The sequence below is a fragment of the Pollicipes pollicipes genome, unplaced genomic scaffold, assembly GCF_011947565.3.
Source record: "Pollicipes pollicipes isolate AB1234 unplaced genomic scaffold, Ppol_2.1 Scaffold_4002;HRSCAF=4701_pilon_pilon_pilon, whole genome shotgun sequence".
In the NCBI taxonomy this organism is placed as follows: Eukaryota; Metazoa; Arthropoda; class Thecostraca; order Pollicipedomorpha; family Pollicipedidae; genus Pollicipes; species Pollicipes pollicipes.
Window position 1 is genome coordinate 44,757,356 of NW_023596420.1, and position 6,599 is coordinate 44,763,954.

The 6,599-nt window shown below is 47.2% G+C and overlaps 1 long non-coding RNA gene across 1 annotated transcript; it reads right to left on the reverse strand.

Moving 5' to 3' along the window:
• Window positions 1-1,163: 1,163 nt before the first annotated feature.
• Window positions 1,164-6,280, reverse strand: LOC119093968 (uncharacterized). Its single transcript, XR_005093727.1, has 2 exons — window positions 6,060-6,280; window positions 1,164-2,560 (listed from the first exon to the last, which is right to left on the reverse strand). It is a non-coding gene; the product is annotated as an uncharacterized LOC119093968 (long non-coding RNA).
• Window positions 6,281-6,599: the final 319 nt, after the last annotated feature.

Here is a 6,599-nt window from a genome sequence, read left to right on the forward strand (position 1 = left end):
AACCGAAAGCATGCGAAAACATAATGCAACGCCCAAACCAAACAGAACAGCCAATAATCGATACTGCAGTGTGCAGTGCTGTTTTGGGGCTGCGTAAGCCTGCAGGTGTCTTCACTGACCTCGGAGTAGTCGGGATGGACTGCGGCTCTTGTGGGGGCCGGCACCACAGCCTTATCAGAACTGCGCTGATTTGAATGGTCTGTTTGAGATTTGCGCAATTTAGGAGACCCCTCTGTGAAGTCACGTATGTCGCGGAAACGAGAGCTGGCAGTCGGTTGGTTTTCGGGGAATAGTAATTGCCTTGGGTCTGGTACGGAAAGTGGCTTGCGCTACATCAGCCCACGAAATCACTGGGGCAGCGGCTGCTGACTGTATTTCCTTGTGCAGTGCGGTAGAATCGTCACAATGCGGTAGAATCGTTACAGGCTGCCACGCGGTGGTGCTCTCACTGTGATACATTTCCGTCATAACCATGCTGCTTTCGGCATGTCTCTTTGCACACAGGGGAATGAATGTTTTGCAAATTAGACTGCAATAGGTGTAATAGGCTGTGCTCATCACGACTAAATGCCCATGTCTGAAATTTCCGACGGAAAAAGTCGTCCAAGCGATTAAGTGCTACTTAGCATCCTACTTGCTTCACTGCTGTCGCTACGGAAACAATCTATCCAGCTTTTTGTCATCACATGATCCGTGGAGAAAGGGGCATCATTTCAGCCTGACATCGCTGGGTGTCAACTAACTTCTTCTCTGTCCGTGAAGGTGGTCGTGGGTCATTTTGGCAATACCCGGCGCTGAGAAAAGGACACATTCAGCGCCATGAAAAAACCATCATCATCTTTTTCTGTCGCGCAAAATATCGTACCGCGTTTCGCACCAGATCCTGATCACTAGCCCAGCGTTTAAATGTTTTCACATTCTGGCGCGTTCTGATGCGTTCTGGTGTTTCCTGTCGCTGTCGTTAGAGTACTGCTTAGTCATTCTGCCTCGAATCGAGTCATGAATTCAGTGCGTTGCAGTTATCTCTCGCCGGCTCTACGCTCAACACGAACAAAAGATGGGCGCCGCTTGTAGTAATCATTGGACGACGCCCATCGACGGATGGAATTAAATTGCTTAAGAGAGCATGTCTCGCGTTTGAAGACGTTGAACCAGTCATCAGGTATGGTGAACTATTGATATATTATTAACTGGAGAAGGCTTAGGTATACAACACAATCTCCGTTTAATAATTGTGCCTCTTTGTGCGTCATTGTTTGAATTACGTCATCGTACCTTTCAAAACATTAATTGAGGGCCAGTTGACAGCTGTTGCATCTGGAACCCGTCCTCACGAACGCTAGATATGAACGACTTGTTCATTATAGTTTGCTGAGCCCTGATCGCCGCATGCCTTGCGGAATGGCATGATTTCAATGACTTGATTATGACGTCATGAATGTCACGGCGACCTTGACATATTTTCCAGCCATCACTCTTCCACATCTTTGCGGCCTTTAAGTTCAGGGCTCAAAGTTTTTCTCGTCTTAAAGGGGCATGGTACTGACCTGCATCAAGATGTCGCCAGTATAGCCATTTAAAATGGAAAACCGCATTCAAATGTGGAGCACTCCCTTCTAGTGCATATCTGTACGTTGAGAAGGGGCTTGACAGCCTAGTGTAGCGCTCGCATTTTGGGCTCTTTTGAGCACTTTTCATCATTGAGCTCTCCACCAGCGTTTTCGGCCGGCGGCCTTTAATGTGATGCATCTAGTTAGCAAGAGCCGACTGGCTCCAGCATCAGCAACGGAGTCCTCACACGGTCTGCAAGGTGCGGACGGGCCTTTGCCTGTCAGATTATTGTTTCGGCATTTCGAATGCCCGACATTGATGAAAATAAGAGTGGCTGTTACCACCGGTGCATACGTGGCGCCCGGCCGAGGTACTGTTCAGGCGCTACCGCACCCCACTTACATGGCTGATGCCTACAAAAGAGCGGTTATAGCGATCTGGAGTCGCAGAGAGGCTAGTCGATCGAAAATTGCCGGTCAAGCAATGACGACAATCGGCCAACATAGTGGATATTAGCCTCGGTACGTAGCCTTAGCGGACGGATTGCACGGGGCGGCTCGCATGACATGACACACACACAGCGGTGGAGTTGCACAGGTCCACCAGACGCAACAGCCCACCGGTCCCCCCGAGGCGATGCAGCGGACACGATTGATGGACACCCACGTCCCGTCCCGCCACAGGGCGCAACATCCGCACGTGGTAGTTGTGACGTCGGGCTGCGCCGTGGTGATGATCTTGCGATCATCGGACCGCTGAAGTCAGATGGCGACGGCATGATGAAATAGCCGTTCGAGGATCAGATGGTGGCGCGGCGTAGCATTGGCAGACACACGTGTCACGACAGTGGTAGTCTGCCACACACTTGCAGCGGATTTCTTGCGGTTCCGCCCGGTGATGGTGGCACAACAGGCGGTGCTGTCCATCCGCATCGGACGCAAGCAGGAACACTTCGGTGTGTTCGACTGCCTCCGTCGGCCGTTGGTGTTCGTTGGAGACCGGCTGTCATCTGACGGAGGTGACGGACAGTGGCTGGTTGGCTGGCTGGTTGTCGGGGTGGCAGCTCTACGTGGTCAAGAACCCAAAGACGTCAGATTGGGTGGCCGCAAAGCTGAGATGCCGGATCCGGAAGAGACGGTTCAGCGTACCCGGCAGTGCCGGAATTAGCTAGGCAGCACAGCTGCTGTCAGTACCGATGTCGACTCCCGTGCAGCACAAACCGTGTCGGCCTGGACTACCAGGCACCTTCGCTGCATGGCCTGGCCGTGCAGATAGACAATGGATATATTGGCGGACGATTTAAAATCAGTGATTGACCAAGGTGATCAAAAGAGAAAGGATGAAAGTAGCGATGAGTAGGCCAAAAACCGAGAAATGACGTTCTTCAAGGAAGACGTGATATCGACTCGGTAGATGAAGCGAAAGAATTGAGGAGACCAGTCAAGTGCAAAACAGCTATGCTCTGGGCTGGGGATTATTATGTTGAGTAAGACTAATGGCAGGAGCATCTAAACAGAACGAGATCTTTAGGTACGAGATAGGTCCACAGCTGCGAATTCCATTGTGAAATAAACGGACACGCTCGTCATGGCCATCCAGGGAAGAAACGAAACGAACAACTACGAGTGAGCTGTCGGTGGATAATTTAAGAAGACGGGTCGATAAGGCATTTCGTTACACGAAACGGAAGCGTGCCCGGAGAGCAAATAGATCGGAGCGCGAACGATAATTGTGGCAGCCAACTGACATGGATGACATTCAGTGCTTGATTCAATGGGTTCGATGTGAGGACAAATTTTAGAATGATACAAGGAGATGCGCATGGCGCGGAAACGGAGATGGACGGTGACAGGGGAGCTTTGAAGAAGCGTAGATTGTAGGAGACCATCAGGATTGACAAATACGTGGTGGTTATGGCCATTGCGGGGAATAATTTTGGGTTTTTGGCCTTGCATAACGGAAATGTGAGATCGAAGGATATGACAATGGATGGTGGTTTCATAAGAAGCATAATCAACCATGAGGGGGCTTAAAAGAAAATCTGTGGCCAGAAGAGAGAAAGCTTGGCTATCCCCAAGCAGGCCACGGGTAGGCTGAGAACGAGGGGAAGCGGACATATAACATATATAACACCCATATAAGAGGATCATATATGGGTGCTCTTGGGATTATGAATGTGTTGTACAAAATATGGTGGATGTAGTGATGGGGGCTGGTCGAAAGTCATTACAACATTCACAGTTATTACTACAGGAATCAGTAGTACTTCGATCGGAAGTAGCAGTACTTACGAGTTTATTACTTCTGGATTCAGAAATTGTGTTGAAGGAGGGCATGCATGTTCGGTATTTTGTCGACCCAGTTCGTGGCATTATGCTGAGGAAGAAGATACCATCTATGGTATAAACAAGGACCATAGTGAAAGACACCACAGAATCGAGACTTTGCTGGTATAGACATACACGCACCAGGGGACTGACTCTTTGCTGATGTTCGGGAAGTGATTTCGCCGGGGAGTGCATGTGGCTTCCCAACTACAAAATTCAAAATTGGGACAAACAAGCTTGTGCAGAAGGAACATGCATGAAGTTGAGCTGATTGTATTTAGGGTGATTTAGGCCTGACCACAAAGAGCGCATGAGTCCTGGCCAGACGAATGAGTTTTGCACGTGGTCGTGCGAGACTTGGTTCAACGATAGTTCGAGCATGAAACTTGCATTTGACGCATTCAGCTGGATGAAAAATTCTGATGCCACAATTAGTGCTGACAAGATGCAAACACGGATACAATGTTGGTTATAGCTTTATTGGCCGCAAACAAAGCATGATCATTAAGCAAGCCGAATTCGTGTGACATTTCTATGGTGGCGTATACCTCTGGTTGACTTCAAATTAGGTGGTGTGAAGTATTCTACACAAATTCGCGTGCGCCAAGTTCACACGCGAGAGGATTTGAAGTCTCATGAAAGGGCGTAATTGTGAAATATGAGGAATGGTGTTAAAAAAGATGTCTCAGTTCCAAACCACATACAAAAGTGAAACAGTTTCTCTAACACCACAGGGTGGTAAGTTGCCTGTATTCAAGAGTAATGCAGGGCAGTACCTACAGAGGGTCAAAGGGTCATCCAAACAATGGTAGAAATTTAATCAGCAAGCCAAAATTGCATGTAAATAGCATGCAAATCTAAGGTTATCAGTGATGTTTATCATGTATAGTGCATGAGTGTCAATTCACATTGAGTTCCAGGACACTGCCCAATATCTATGTTGGGTTAGGTCCCCTCAATGCTGACCCCCCCCCCCCCCCAGCCAATATTTCTGGCTAAAAAATTATAAAAAAGTATGGGGAAAACTAATGGTAACACAAAACCACCTTCTCTGAACTTAATTTACTGACCACGATCCATGGGTTGCTATCTCCCCCTAATCATGCCTAAGAAATAGTCACTCCTGTCATTATGCCACCAACGCACAAACTATACTGATTTCTACTGTCAATGTACTGCTGCATATAAGCTGGATTGTCTGCCCTCACAGCTTGTTCTTAAATGTATACTGTGACTATGCTAATGATTCCATCACAACAATTTTACAATTCAATGTTACCAAAAACAGTAATGAAACATACCATACTTGCATTCATGCAATACTATGCTCACTAGTGCAAAGCAAATATGCACATCAATGAGCACTGCAGAATGAATGGCTCTACAGCTTTCCTGTTACAGTAGGGTTGCTATTATCAGAAAATAGCCAGCACTGTCCTTAGAGACAACTAAATGCCAACCTTTCACTGACCTCATAGGACAGTTGGACTGCAATACCATAAAACATCATGCTATTTAAAGTAAAACTTTCAGTAAAGGGGAAAATGACAGTGACACATGTTCCCCCTTCCTCCTCATTGCTTAAATTTCCTACACCACTCCACCCCTCGCTTTCACCACCTTCTCATGGCCTACTTCATTGGGTATTATATACATTTCTAGCAACTAAGATTCATGTTAAGAAAAGGTTGAACTGTGAATAATTGCCTATAAGCCATCAAGCACTGATAAGGCAACTGCATTTCAAGCATTTCAAGCAAGCAAGCATAGTTTTTGAAGATAGGTTAGGGAGCATTGAAAAATTATGCAACATAGCTGCAAAAGATGGATATCTACCAGATTAGCACACTTCTTCACACAGGGGGGGGGGGAGCCCTGAACTGAACAAGAAGAAGGGACATCCCTGATCTGAATATCTGTGTGACTGGTAACCATTCTCATTCAGGACAAGCACAAAAACGACATGCAGTGGTATTCAAGAACTATTATCACCTCCTGTTATCATCCTTCATGAGGAGTGCCACCAGGCTTCAACATAAAATCCACGGCTCTTTGAAAGGGAAGAAGGCTGGTCGCTTGTGTCTTCTCCGGTGAGTCAACAGCCTTTTCGGTGTCTTGAAAAAGCGGTTAGGATAATCAAAGGTCAATTTCTACCTTGACGGGATCATCCCACCGACTTACCTTGAGCTGTCAATGCCTCTCGCCGCTGAGGACACGGTCCTAAATCTCGGTACACAGCCAACGAAGTAAACAAGGCCAGAAATTAAATCCTAGGCGGGTATTCATGACGCTGCAACGCGAATGCCACTTGCAAAGTTGGACTGCATTGAAAGTCACCGCCCATCTCATGTCAGTCGCATCGCAACAATTGAAACAAGCCCTTGCGGCCAGATAAATCCCCATATCCAGGAATTTTTTAGTACTTTACGCTGTCTAGTTTGGGACACTGAGAATCGGCCGTTAAAAACAGCGAATCGGCTGACTGGCCGGGCCATCGGAAATGCACTGATTTGTCACCGACCTGTCACCAAGTCGGCCGACCAACTAAAAATCATGGGATATTTTTGTCCCGGGTTGGAATGAAATCTAGAAAAGATATCAAGGTACCATGGAGTGCGGTAAGGAGTTGTCACAGAGACGGAATTGCTTGTGTGACGGAATTCATTACCATGGAGGCATAATAGCTAGATATGGAGACCTCACGTTATGTTTTGCATAGTG